At 40.2% G+C, this 14,625-nt stretch overlaps 1 long non-coding RNA gene across 1 annotated transcript; it reads left to right on the top strand.

The window, feature by feature from the left end:
• Window positions 1-433: 433 nt before the first annotated feature.
• Window positions 434-2,053, top strand: LOC131198845 (uncharacterized). Its single transcript, XR_009155172.1, has 3 exons — window positions 434-496; window positions 639-738; window positions 1,124-2,053. It is a non-coding gene; the product is annotated as an uncharacterized LOC131198845 (long non-coding RNA).
• Window positions 2,054-14,625: the final 12,572 nt, after the last annotated feature.

The following is a 14,625-nucleotide window of genomic DNA, read 5'->3' as shown; positions in this document are numbered from 1 at the left end:
TTCCACTGAGTGTCTCTTCACTCAGTCTCCCAAGGTCTTTCCCAAATACCATCACATCAAAGCATAACTTGGGGATGAGACAAATCAACATTATGGAGATGGAAGCAAAACTGGAGCTGTCAAGCCATTCCAGTGACACCATAAATAATTTAAAAAGGTCTCTTAGGCTTCAAGAAGATAAAGCTATTTTTGGTAAAGAAGGATACATGGCTTGGTCACTGCAGAAGAAGGTGAAGAAACTCTATGAAAAATCTCTTTGTCAGGCCAAAGGGTGCTAAAATCAATACGTAGAAGGGCTAAGAGTGGTGGTTTATATTGCTATTTTGTTCAATGGAGTCTGCTGAGGTAATACATCCATCATTTTCATTAGCTATGGTAATTGTGAAATTGAACACCTATTTTAATTCAGGAAATCCTCCTTCACAAGACTTGTTGAAAGGAGAGGAGGTGTGGCCAGCGTTGGGACAGAACGGACACGAACCCCGAGAGCTCCAGGGTGAGTGCCAAAAATCTCCTCGAATGGGGGTCTGGTCTGGACCATAGCTGCCCTGCAGGGGCAGCGAAGAATGAGGGAGCCACTGGAGCGGACAGGGAAGTTGCAAACTCCCTGTCGCTCTGGCTTTTTTCCCTCGACCCAGCGAGGAGGACCACAGCCATCACCAGCTGCCTGAAGTCGGGACGGCCACAAGAACGGGCAGGAGGATAAAGCATAAGTACTGCACAAGATATTGAAGCCGGGTGAGTTAATACCAGCTCACAAAAGAGGCACTAGGAACAATTTTGCCAACAAGCATTTAAAGAAAAATTGAGAAATAGCAGCTAATTTAAACAGGAAATGGAAACGGAAGGAAATAATTAATGATACCTAAAACCTGACAAAAATTGGCTTGGAACCTAAGTCTAGAGCCCTAATTGAATAGAGAAAACAGAGAAAAATATGACTTTTAATTAAAATTTACTTTGGAGAATTTTGGAGGCTTTTATCGATTATTTAAAGATTATAAGCAAGAAGAAAAAAGAGAAGAATTAACTAAGATTTTAAAAATGGATTTTAATTGAGTTCCAGTTCCTCTATTCTTTATAAATTTGGATTCAAAGGATTATAATGAAACTATTTAAACAGGACTGAAAAGAGGCAACAAATTGAAACAAAGAGAAAAAAGGTGCGGCTCGAAAATGAATACTTCGTTAATTGTGGATTGTAACTATAGACTAAAGACTGACACCTAAAGGCAAAAGAAGAAATGCAGGAAGGAAATGTCTTTGTGATTTCAGGACAATTTTAAAGGGGGATTTTTGTAACCAGATGGTTGACCTTTAAGATTCATAACATCAAAGAATAAAGTAGAAAACAATGGACAATAAGAAGTATACAACTGTCATTTAAGCAAGAAATATAAGAAATGATTACAGAACTGGAATATTAAAGCTAAGAGCTGCATGCAGCAATGATAGAGAAGAATATAAAAAGCATGATATAATAATGTAAAACTAAAATTTATGTTAAAAATTAGAGGATTATAAAAATGTTGAGAAGGGGAGTAATAAGGAATTTAATAAGTTAAGAAAATATGCAGGTTTTAAGCATATGTAGTGAAATTGAAATAATTTGAGATAAAACTTCCAGTAGAATATTTGAATATAACTATGGAATTATATGAGAAATGGGATATGTTTGCTCCTTTTCATTTTGTTCTTTTTATCTTGTTTATTATTTTAATTTTTTTCTTATTTGGAATGGGATTATGAAATATAAGTGATGGGAGACCTTTTTGAAATTAAGGTGAGATTAAATGTAGGAGATAATTTTATAGAGATTACCTTGTTTCTTTTTTTGTTACTCGTCTGTCTTTGATAACATTAGGGATAAGTATGGTTGTATTTTGTTAGTGAAGAAGGGAGGGGCAAGAAAGGAGGCAAAAATGTGGGAACTAGATTTGATTCAATACCATTCAGGATAAAGGGGTGGAACAGATGTTTTGATAGAAATGTGCAAATAATAAAATTTTAAGAGGGGAAGGGAAAAATATTGGATAAACAATACAATGAGGGGGTGAAATTTGAAATGTGTTTAATTATGTACCTAACTGATATCTTGTTCAAAAGATTTGTATGTGGTTTGTTTGTTTTTTGAAAAATAAAAATAAAAAAACTTTTTTCAAAAAAAAAAAGACGTTGAAAGGAGATTGATTAATAAGCAATTTATTTCAGGGTTAAGTCAAATTCTGGATTTGTTTGTGACTATTTATATGTATGCAATAAGGCAAGATTACAAAAAAATAGATTGTAAATAGATAAAAAAATTAAAATGGATTTCCAGAAATCAATAGAAATCTTATCTAAATATACACAAGTCAAATTATTTTGGAAAAAAAAGTTAAAAATAATGTTTACATTTGAATTACTGAACAATTCAAATTTTGTGGATTAAATTGTCACTGTTTTTAACATATTAATCAGAAATTGATCAATCAAACGTAAAACTGTTGGAGATAAATTCTTAGATTTCTTTTTCTATAATCCTTGTGTCTAATTCCTACCTATTGATTTATTTCATGTTTACATTTTAACCATTTTAACAGCAAACAAATGGTATAGCTCCAATCTATTATAAATGTCTGAAGAAGCAAGCCCCTCAAAAACCATTGTATCTTACATTCGAAAAAACATGCACAGGTTTGTTCAATTACTACCAATTTACTGGGAAGCATTCCCTATATTTTGGGGGTGGGAGGTGAGGGGGCGAGGTGCTAGCAGCACAATTGCAATCCCAGTAGAATATGCATTAGCCAAAATAACTGATTGTCATTTCATCTTCATTTCAAATACAAATAAATGTTAACTATTGTTCAGTATACATATGGTGGGGGAAAAGCTGTTTGACCTAGGCAGGCATGTAAGTTTGATTGTTTCCTGAAAAACAGAGGCCTCGCCTGGCCTCTCAATGTGGGATAGTACTCAAGGGTATATTTTTCCTCCCCAGTACAAGATAAAAGTCAAAGCCCTTTACTACAGTTTTCTCTTGCTGGTTCTAAAAACTTCCTCCCAGGAGAAGCACATCTGGCCTGCTCTATTGCAAGCTTCATAAGATTTGCCAAGTCTTTCCTTTTCAAAAAGGCTTTGATTTACTGGAATGAAATAAGGTCATTATTTGAAAGCTTTCGTGGACAAACTGTTCCTGATTGTCAGTTTCTTGGTTAAATGGATTGTATCCTTTTAATTGTTTAATAGGCTATTTTAATTGATTTTCTTTTAATGAGAGGTAGGACATAGGAGAGCTAGCTATACTTTTTAAAAAAAATAGTCATATTAGTCTATCAGGAAAAAAGTCCAGACACAACTGGATAATGTTTTATAATAAAGGTAAATTTATTTAATCAAGTTCAATTTACAGGGTTATAACCATTTGTTTTTCTTTGAACAATATTGTAGGAGCAGAGTGCAAACATTTTAAATAAAATTTCCTAATCAGAAAAGGGGTGTCAGAAGAAATGTCCATCTGGCTTTAGTTCCAAGTGGGGAAAAAGACACTGGAAACATGGAGACTGCTTGGAAAGATGGTTTGTTTAATGGTGGACAGGATCACATGGTTTGAGTTCATGACCAGAAAAGGGCAGAGATGCTGAGAGTGCCTGGGTTTTATACCCTCTCTGGCTTTGAACTTCCTGGGGCACAGGAAGAGTATCCTGATTGGTTGCTGTCAGAGGTCATAGCTAGCCTTGCTGGCTGATGTAATCTTCCCAGGTGTCATGTGGGTCCTTTGTGTTGCAGATGATGGTCCATTGACAAAGGTGTGTGTGGGGGGAATTGGGTTTCTGCCTCTGGCCCATTGACAAAGATTGGGGGGGGGAGGCAGGAAGGTGGGAGCTGCTTTGTCTTTAAAACATGTTTCTCCATTTCTCATCCAGGGAAATATATTCTGCCCTTTCAACATTTCCCAAAACATCTCATTCCTCTAGGAGAGGGGTGGGTGTTAACTTCCTACAGGAGCAACCAGATTTGTCAGCTACAGTATTAAAGTTTTTTTCATTGTCTTTTTCCAGGAAGTTTTTTCAACGTCTCAGTTTTGCATATAATTTTAGGATTGTAAAATTTTTAATCAGGTTAGAATTGCAGCACATCAGCATTGTTATTGTTGTTATTTAAATGCATATGTATATGCTCTCAAAGTCGACTTTCAATTTTATCACTGGAGGTATTAAAGTTCAGTTGCTCTGTTGAATATGTGATCAAGTAGGAAAAAAAGGTGTATGCAGAATTAGAAACCTATAACATGAGCCTTTCAACATTATTACATTATTACAGGGGCTTAAAATGCCATTTTTAAACAATGCTCCATCATACTTCCTATAATAATGTGAAAAGGCATATTGTAATGTTGAGTTCTGATACCTATTGACATGAAAAAATTTGGATTATTCTGGTTTGAACATTGAAGCGTCCTCTCCCTTTTCCTTCCCCCACTCTCTGTGCTCTCTCTGTGTGTGTGTGTGTGTGTGTGTGTGATGTGTGTGTGTGTGTGTGTGTGTGTGTGTGTGTGTGTGTGTGTGTGTGTGTAAGGGCATGAATTACTAAGTGTATTAATTGTTATTATCATCTTATTTTGTATTAAGTTTTAAAAACAGATGACGTATTTCCAGAAGAATTTGGACTATATAAAGTTTGACAGCATATTCAGTTAAATATTTATTGATTTAATAATTTGGCCCAGATCCATTTGTAGTCTTCAGAACTCCTAAATTACTATCAGTTTTGAAGGTATTTTGGAAGATTCTCTCTATGAAATCTATTATATTTTATATAAAAAAATTCACTACAGTTGATGTTGATTACTTGTAAAACTCTAGAATACAGTTGGAATATCTCACATTAACAAAGGATGTTAACAAAGGCTAAAGATATTAAAGAATTTAAAGAATATTTCTTCTGATCTTAAGAACTTGGTAAAGGAATTCTGCTGATAGTTACCTCTCAAAGAATACATTTCTCAAGTGTATTTGTTAAAAGATTGAATAAAGAATATGAGGGTTTGCTATGCTAAATCTAATCTTTCCCAACAGGAAATAATTAATAAAACAGGAAGAAGTGAAGGTCACTCCGGAAAAAGTGACTGTGTTATCCTTCCATTCAGGATATCAAGGGGAGAAGGAATAGGGGAGATTCAGATTGTGTACTGGATTTCATAAAACCAGATTTGATGAACTCAGATGGGAGATAAGTTAGATCCAATGACTTGAAATCATGAAGGAGAAAAAAATTAGAATTATGGGAAATGCAATTCAATCAAATAAGGTGATGTAGATTATTCTTACAGCAGACATCTTAAAAGGCCAATAAAGCTATACAAAGAGGTTTCTAAAATGAGACATACAAAAAAGGGATAGAAATGTATAGAAAGACCAAAACTGTGCAAGCTATGATAGAAGTAAAGTTAGGCTTTGAAGATGCAAGATGGAAAAAATATTGATGCTTTTGAATGTTGGTATTGAAGAAGGCTCCTGAAAATACAATGGATAGCCAAGAAAACAACAAATGGATCATTGAGTAAATCAACAAGAGTCAGGTTTGAGCACACAAATGTCCAGGCTCAAATTATCCTATGTGAAGGTCTAGCTCCCTGGAGATGGCTTTAACGCTAAGAAAGGTGGAAGAAAAAGGACAGCCGATAGCAAAATGGATAAACTTAGTTGCAGATGGGTGTACTGAAAGAGATTTGAAAGTCCAGGTTAGAAACAAGTAATCATAGACAAGATCTTTGTTTGTGATTGCTAAGAATTAATAATGACATTGTTATGTATCTTTAAATATTTAGGCGGGAAACAAGCACGTTGCTGATTGGTTGAAGCCGCCGGTTAAACAGTATATAAAGGGTTGTTTTTCCCCAGCCAGGTTGCTGGGTTCACCATATATTAAAGAGCTGTTGTCACTACCCTGGTCTCCAGCCTCGTTACTTCCCGAACTTAACACTGGCGACGAAGGTGGGATCTCGAGGCTAAGGAGCACCAGAACCGAGCTGAAGCACGAAAGAACCGAACCCAGCAAACACAGGGCAGAAAAACGGAGATGGCCAGTTACACTCCGCCCGCACCGTTTGACCCGGCTAAAGAGAAATGGGGAACGTATATGACCCGTTTCGAAAGCTTTCTAGAAGCTAACGAACTGCAAGGAGTTCCAGACAACCGCAAAAGGGCATACTTCTTGAGCCACTGCGGTCCCGAGGTCATCGACATCGCGGAAGCCCTGGCAGAGCCAACGCCGATACAATCGGTATCGTGGCAAACTCTGCAAACCCTTCTAAAAAACCATTTCGCGCCAACGCCATCCAAATACGTGCGGCGTTTTGAATTTGGAGAGCGCCGGCAGTTAGAGGGCGAATCCATCGGCGACTACATGGCCGCCCTACGGAAAGCCTCCAAAGACTGTGGGTACCGAGACCTGGACGAGGTGCTGCTGGAGCAACTCATCAGGGGGGTCCGAGACATGCGTTTGCGGAGGCGACTGCTATCGAAAAGCAATCTGACGCTGGCAAACGCTCTGGACGAAGCCCGAGTGCATGAAATGTCCACCCAAGCGGCGGAGACACTGCAAAAGCCTCTCACACCAAAGGCGAGCACAAAGTCAACCCCGGTGCACCAAGAAGAGATCCAGACCGAATCCGACGGTGAGGATGAGGAAGGGGTCTGCCGAACCGAGAAACGCGGCAAAGAGGACCGGGACGAGTGCGGAAGTTGTGGAGGTCAACACCAGCGCCAACGCTGCAAGTTTAAGGACGCAACATGTCGGCGGTGCGAGAAGAAAGGGCACCTAGCTCAAGTCTGTCGAGCTCCCCAACCTTCCCGCCGAAAATTCAAATCGGCCAATCAGAGCGCGGGATCGGCAAGGCGACCCGCGATTGGCTCAAACAAAAAAGGCGCGGATTCGAACCAAACGACTGTGGTCATAGGCCGCGCCTCAACCCGAGTGGAGAAGAAGATCTTCACCAAACCCAAAATAGAAGGAGGACGGGGCCGACTGAAGTGGACACCGGGCCAGCGATCACCATCATGTCATGGGACACTTTGGCGAAGTCACTGCCATCAGTCGCGAAGCGCCACCTGCAAACACAACGGCTACGAGTCCACGACTACCAGGGGAATCGAATCCCTGTTCGAGGGACCACCTCCGTCCGAGTCGAGTACGGACCACACAAGAAGACCCTGCCCATCACGATCGTCGAAGGGACCCTGCCTAGTTTGTTGGGACTAGACTGGTTTCGTGCACTGGGCATGGGGGTGACTGGCATCTACAGAAGTGACTGTAACCTGAAAGACATACTCATAAACGAGTTTGAAGATGTCTTCAAGGACTGCCTGGGCAAGTACAAGGGGACCCCTATTTCCTTCAACTTAGACCCCCAGGTAGCTCCCATTAGGTTAAAGGCAAGGAGAGTCCCTTTTGCCCTTAAATCTAAAATTGACAAGGAGCTAGATAAGCTCATAAATCAGGGGATTTTGGTGCCAGTCGACCACGCCAAGTGGGAGACGCCAATCGTCACCCCAGTAAAACCAGATGGGTCAATTAGAATCTGCGCTGACTACAAGGCGACGCTAAACAAAGCCTTACAGAAAAGCGCCTACCCAGTTCCCGTGGTGCAACACTTGCTGCACTCTTTGGGGCAAGGGCAAGTCTTTGCAAAGTTAGACTTGGCTCAAGCCTACCAACAACTGCCCGTAGACGCCAACACAGCCGAAGCCCAAACGATTGTAACTCACAGGGGGGCCTTCAAGTGTACCCGATTACAATTTGGGGTGAGTGTGGCACCAGGGCTGTTCCAAAATTTGATGGAACGACTTCTGCAAGGGCTCCCAGGGGTAGTTCCCTACTTCGACGATGTATTGATATCACCGAAAACGTAGAGGAATTGGGGGAGCATTTGAGAAAAGTTCTGGGCATTTTCCGGTCAGCCGGACTAAGGGTCAAAGTGAACAAATGCCAGATAGGGGTAGAATCCGTCGAATTCTTGGGCTACCGAATAGACAAGAAAGGAATTCACCCCACTGAGAGCAAGGTCAAGGCAATCAGAAAGGCTCCAGCGCCCAAAAACAAAACAGAGCTACAGGCATTCCTGGGGCTAGTGAATTTTTACGCGGTTTTTTTAAAAAACAAAGCGACCGTTGCTGAACCGCTGCATAAGCTTCTAGGGAAAAATACTGCTTGGTCTTGGGGGAAGTCGGAAAGTAGGGCTTTCGAAGCAGTAAAAAACCTGCTCTCGAGCGACAGCCTGCTCATCCAGTACCATAGCTCATTGCCACTAGTGTTGGTTTGCGATGCCTCCCCTTACGGGGTGGGGGCTGTACTCAGCCACAGACTGCCAAACGGCACAGAAGCCCCTATAGCCTTCTACTCCAGAACGATGTCCTCCCCAGAGAGGAACTATAGCCAGTTAGATAAGGAAGCGCTAGCAATTGTGTCAGGGGTGAAAAAATTTCACGAATATGTTTTTGGGCGAGACTTTGAAATTGTGACTGACCACAGACCGCTGTTAGGAATACTGGCTGGCGACCGCCCAACGCCTGTGGCACTTTCGCCACGTTTGACTCGATGGACTATTTTCTTAGCCGCTTATTCTTACAAGCTGCAGCATCGACCAGGAAAAGAAGTGGGGCATGCGGACGCGTTAAGCAGATGCCCACTACCAGGGGCGATCGAAGACCCCACTCCGGGGACGCCCATCCTCCTTATTGACTCTTTGGACTCTGGCCCAGTCACATCTAAGGAAGTGGCTCGGGCATCATACCGGGACATTATGTTAAGGACTGTACTCGGTTGGGTACAAAGAGGGTGGCCCGCTGCGCCGGGCGAACGGTTTAAGGAATTTGTAAAAAAACGTGATGAGCTCTCGGCTCAAGGGGGGTGCCTGTTATGGGGTGATCGTGTGGTAATTCCGGATAAATTAAGGGGAAAGGTATTGGACCTCCTCCACGAGGGTCACCCAGGGATCGTAAGGATGAAGGGGCTAGCAAGAAGCTATGTGTGGTGGCCACTAGTGGACTCAGAGATTGCTGAGAGGGTAGGGAAATGCCAGGCTTGCCAAGAGTCCAGACCTCTACCCCCAACGGCCCCAGTCAGGGAATGGGAAAAGCCCCAAGGGCCCTGGTCAAGAATCCACATTGATTTTGCTGGCCCTTTCCACGGCCAAACCTTCCTCGTGGTTGTCGATGCATTCTCTAAATGGTTGGAGATCATACTCATGAAATCCACCACGGCCGAGGCAGTAATCGCAGCCCTGCGCCACCTATTCGCAACCCACGGGTTGCCTGACACTCTGGTGTCCGACAACGGCTCGCAATTCACGGCAGCCCAGTTTGAGGAATACTTGGCAGAGGAGGGCATCCGACATGCCCTCTCTGCGCCTTTCCACCCTGCGTCGAATGGCCTTGCAGAGCGTTCCGTACGGAGCGCTAAGGAGGCATTGTCCAGGCTCAAGCCAGGTGACTGGCAAACAAAGATAGATTTCTTTCTGGCCGTTCAGCACAGAACCCCAAGCACTGCTACAGGCAGAAGCCCAGCCGAATTATTGATGGGACGGAAACTCCGGTGCCCACTGGACCGTTTGAATCCCCATTACACACCAGAGAGTTACAAGGGGGAACTAGAAAAAACGAGGGAAATGGGCATAGGCGACCGAGTGTGGGCCCGCAACTATGGGGACGGCCCAAGTTGGCTCGCAGGGCAAATCATAAAAGCAACCAGTCCAAAGTCATACTTGGTCGAGTTACAAGACAACCGAGTATGGAGGCGCCACATAGATCAGATAAGGAAACGAATAGCTGAACAACCCGAGCTAAATGAGACAGATCATGACCATTCCTTATTTGAACCCATAGCTGACCATAACCCGGGGGAGGCGCAAGACTTAGCTGAGGTCCCGGAGGTCCAGCGACGCCATCAGGTTCCCGAAGGAAACAACAGGGAAAACTCCAAAAGTAATCCATGGCCGGAGGGCCAAGAAAAAGAGACTGCCAGTAATCCAGGGCCCGGTGGCCTAGAGAAAGAGCTGGGAGGAGAAAAAAGCCCCTCCGACCAGCTCAAAACACCACCCAGGACTGAACCGCGCAGGTCCGAAAGAATTAGGAGACGCCCAGGTTATTTGCGTGACTACGTCGAAAAATAACATGTAAATAATATGTAAATAGTGGTAAAGTGTTTTCTGGGAGGGGAGGAGTGTTATGTATCTTTAAATATTTAGGCGGGAAACAAGCACGTTGCTGATTGGTTGAAGCCGCCGGTTAAACAATATATAAAGGGTTGTTTTTCCCCAGCCAGGTTGCTGGGTTCACCATATATTAAAGAGCTGTTGTCACTACCCTGGTCTCCAGCCTCGTTACTTCCCGAACTTAACAGACATGATGGCTCATAATCAACCGATGTATTTCAAATGGAAAGGGTGTATAAGAAGATACAAGATAATTTCCAGAGATTGCAGAGATTATTGCAGAAAGATTGCAGCTCAGAATAAGCTCACAAAATGACCATAACTACAGTAGTAGCAACAAAGACTTCAAAGTGGGGAGACTATGTCAGAAACAAAGAGATCTGTCTTTTTTCATAAGCCATTATCATGCCAAGATTGGAAAAATGAGGCTGTAACAGGCAAAGCTAAAAGTAAAGAACAAACGTAAATGAATCCAGGGCCAAATATCCTAGGATATTGAAAGGATTATTGTAGTAATCATAGAATACTTAAAACTCCTGGAGAACTGATGATGTCCTAGAAGACTATAAAAGAACACTACCTGACTCTGTGGTCTCTTCCCAGAATCCCCAAAGCTTTAACCAAAAACTATCTACTATTGACCTCACCCCATTCCTAAGAGGTCTGTAAGGGGCATGCATAAGAGCACCAGCATGCCTACCATTCCTGTCCCTATGTTCCCTTTGATTGTATCCAATTCGTATAGTTATTTTATACTTATGCTTATATATATGCTTATATATCGTATAGTTATTTCATGCTTATGCTTATATATACTGTTGTGACAAATAAATAAAATAAAAAAATTAAAAATAAATTAAAAATAAATTAAGTTCCTATCTTCAAGCAAGAGGAAGAGGACCTGGGAAATTACATGCAGTCCATACAGGGCAAGCTCCTTGTGCAGATTATTAAACAGCATGTTTATCAGCATTTGAATAGGAATAAAAATCAACAAAAGCCAGCATGAATTTGTCACAAAGAGGCCATGTTAGGCGACCTTTATTCCCTCCAAATATATTTTTGATTTGAACAAATATATTAGTTTAATAGGTTGGGGAAATGCTTTGGACATAATGTACTTTGATCTCAGTAAAGTCTTCCACAAAATCTCTCCTGATGTGCTTATTATTAACATGGTAATATAAAGGCTAAATGATACAATTATGATTTTTACAATTGGCTTAATGGAGGTCCATATCAACTTAGACAGTAATGTGCTGCAATAGGGGTCTATTTTGGGCCCTATTCTTTTCAATATTTTCTTAATTATCTTGATGGAGGGGGTTGAGAGGATGATTATTAAATATGTACAAGGTACAAAACTAAGATGCACGGCTAACACTAAACAGTCTTGAATAATGTGCTGAAACAAACAGTGAAATTTGACAGGTATTGTAAAGTCTGAGAGAGAGAAAAATGGAAGGGACTAATATAGGATCGGGGAGACAAGTAATAAGAGTAATGCATTACCGTATTAGTAATTTCAGTAGCATCTGTGAAAGGATTTAAATGTTCTACCAGTTCTACCAGATAAACTAGCGAAGTGATGCAGACATTAACAAAATCAACATCAATTGCAAAAGGCAGTTTTACTTGGAACAGTTTACATCTAGTGATGATACTTTTAATATTATTAAACAACAATATCTGCATATTCCAGGTACTTGGGAAGGACTTAGGTGGACAAAAATGCCAAATCTAGGTTAAACATCTGATTGATTGTGTAACTAACCATAATAATGGCATAACCTGCTGCAATTGAAACAAACAGCTTGTGTTTTATAAACACTAAATATTATAATTGTGAGGATTGTACAGTATCATGCACATACTCTCCAACATCTGTATAATTCATTAACTTGAAGTAAGAGCTTGATTACAAAAAAAGTTAAGCAACATTCACCTTTAAGATAGCTAAACTACCAATAGGACTTTAAGTTTCAATGGCAATTTTTGGCCTTCAGTTTCTTGCTGACTCCTGGGGACAGATTGGACCAATCCCTGTAGTTTTCTTGGAAAAACTTTCAAAAGTGGTTTGCCATTGCTTTCTTCCTAGGGCTGAGGTAGAGTGACCGGTTCAAAGCCACCAAGCTGATTTAATAGTTAAGGCAAGACAAGATTTTACAGTCTCCCAGTTTCAATCCAGATATCTTAACCACTACCTCAAACTGGCTCTTTAAAGCTCATATAAGTAACACAAATACAGAAATATTAAAATTGAATATAATCACAAAGTCAGATGTTCTCAGAATAAAACATACTATTTTTAAAATGTTCATTTAGTTCTTCTGCTACTCCTACTCTTACAAAAGACGGCAGAAAAAGTAATGAAATTCATTTAATTTCATGTAAGAAGGAAATATAATGCAAGCACTGGATTGGGACTGAACATAGCTATCAAGTTTTTTTATGAACTAAAACAGTAATGAACAACTTTTTTGTCTCTGAGAATGACCACTTTTCTAAATGGGAGAGTGCTGGGACATCATCAAAAAGGGTGATGAACCTTTCTGGTTGAAAAACCTTTCTACGTTTTGGCCAGTTTTAATGACTCGGGGGATTTGAGAGTGATGGCAGGTTACATATAGGACAATGTTAAGTATAAAATACATTTATGTGTTCAGCTGAAATGATTTCCTATATTGAGAAATGATCCAAACACCAGACTGGACATCTCTGGGATAAGATAGCAGAAATCTACAAATAATACTTCTAGTATGATTACTAAAAAAAACCTCCCACTATACAGTAAGAAGCCAAAATGCCAATTAATTTAGCCACGAAATGGGCACTGTGGAAAATTAACAGTTGCCAACAATTCAGCATTGCTAGGCCCAATCAGAAATGGATCATATGTCTTTAAAATGACTGAAAAATTATTTGAAAAGGTTTTAAATTGTTGACAAAAGGAATTTTGTTGGTTATGGTTGGTTAGAGAAAATTGACCTTTTTCTTAAGACTTGTCCTTACTATTATCTGATTATTGTTACTGTTCTTTTTATCCATCAAAATATATTGTTTTAATCTGATCAAATCTCTAGGAAAGCTTTGTGCGTTTTGATCAGAATGTTTATTTCCTCTGCTTCTTAAACAGAGATCTGGTTAGTGAACAATCACATGGAACTCTTCTTTCAAACCCAAACAACCAGTTCTTCTATTCAAGCTCATCATTCTGTCAGCTGGAAATAAATCTTACTTTCACAAGTCCAGTGAGCAGTTCCAGATTGTCAGTAGGGATATAAACATGGTAGATGTTCATCCAAATATTTGTGCATCTGTTCAGTCAGTTCCGCTATTTCATGCTCAGGTGTGTTGAACAAGCCATTTCTGCTGTTAGTTTCAATTAGTATAATTTAAACCATCTACTCATTCCTCCCACTCTCCCATAGCTTAGACCCAGAAGGTATCAGTTCTAGCTTTGAAAGATAAATTGGATAGCTATGTCATTTCATGATTTATACTGCCTAACTTCCTCAGCTATAAAAAGCAGTGAAGTGGTGACAAGCTTTGAAGCACACAGAGGCAATTCCTGAATAGCATGCCTCCAAAGCAATACATTACATAGCCCTATTTGTAATTTTGAGAACATATCTTAAAAAAATAGTTCACAAAATAGAATATTACAAAGAGTTGACAGTTCATAAAATGGCTGCTATTATGGATATGCCAAGTCAGAAAATATCTATTTATCAAAATGTAAAGAAGGCAGCTGAAAAGAAAATGATGTCAAGAGATTTACATATAAATTTGAGGTAAACCTGACCTTCAAGCAGTAAATGGACTTAAAATTTTCTGTTTTTCCTTTTTGATACAATTTTCAAGGAAAGTAAATTTATGAGGTTCAAAGACAAGCGCTTTTTCTGTGGAATTTGAGCCCAAGGGAAAGAATGGGAAAATGTTAACATGTCTAGTAATATTTTCATTTCTCCAATAGAAATACACAGAAAAAGGCACTGAAAAACAGTATGCTGCTCAATGTTTTCATACAAGGAGTACCAGTGTGTTTAAGAAGAAAATTAATATAGCAATATCACTTAAACTTATATACCACTTCATAGTGCTTTAGAGCCTTCTCTAAGTGGTTTACAGAGTCATCAAATTGCCCCCAACAATCTGGGTTCTCATTTTATCAACCTTGGAAGGAGGGAAGGCTGAATCAACCTTGAACCAGTCAGGATCGAAGTAATTGAACTCCTGGCAGTATGAGCAGAGTTAGTCTGCAATACTGCATTCTAACCACTGTGACACCATGGCTCTATATCAGGGCAACTTGCATTTTAAAAGCTAGCACCCATAGATATTTAAAATATAAACAGGATGATTTGCATATTTGAAAAGGACTGTTCTTGAACAATGAACATGCATAGTTACACAAATTAACTAATAAT

The sequence above is a fragment of the Ahaetulla prasina genome, chromosome 4 (assembly GCF_028640845.1).
Source record: "Ahaetulla prasina isolate Xishuangbanna chromosome 4, ASM2864084v1, whole genome shotgun sequence".
Lineage (NCBI taxonomy): Eukaryota > Metazoa > Chordata > Lepidosauria > Squamata > Colubridae > Ahaetulla > Ahaetulla prasina.
This window is presented reverse-complemented; position numbering and strand designations above follow the sequence as displayed.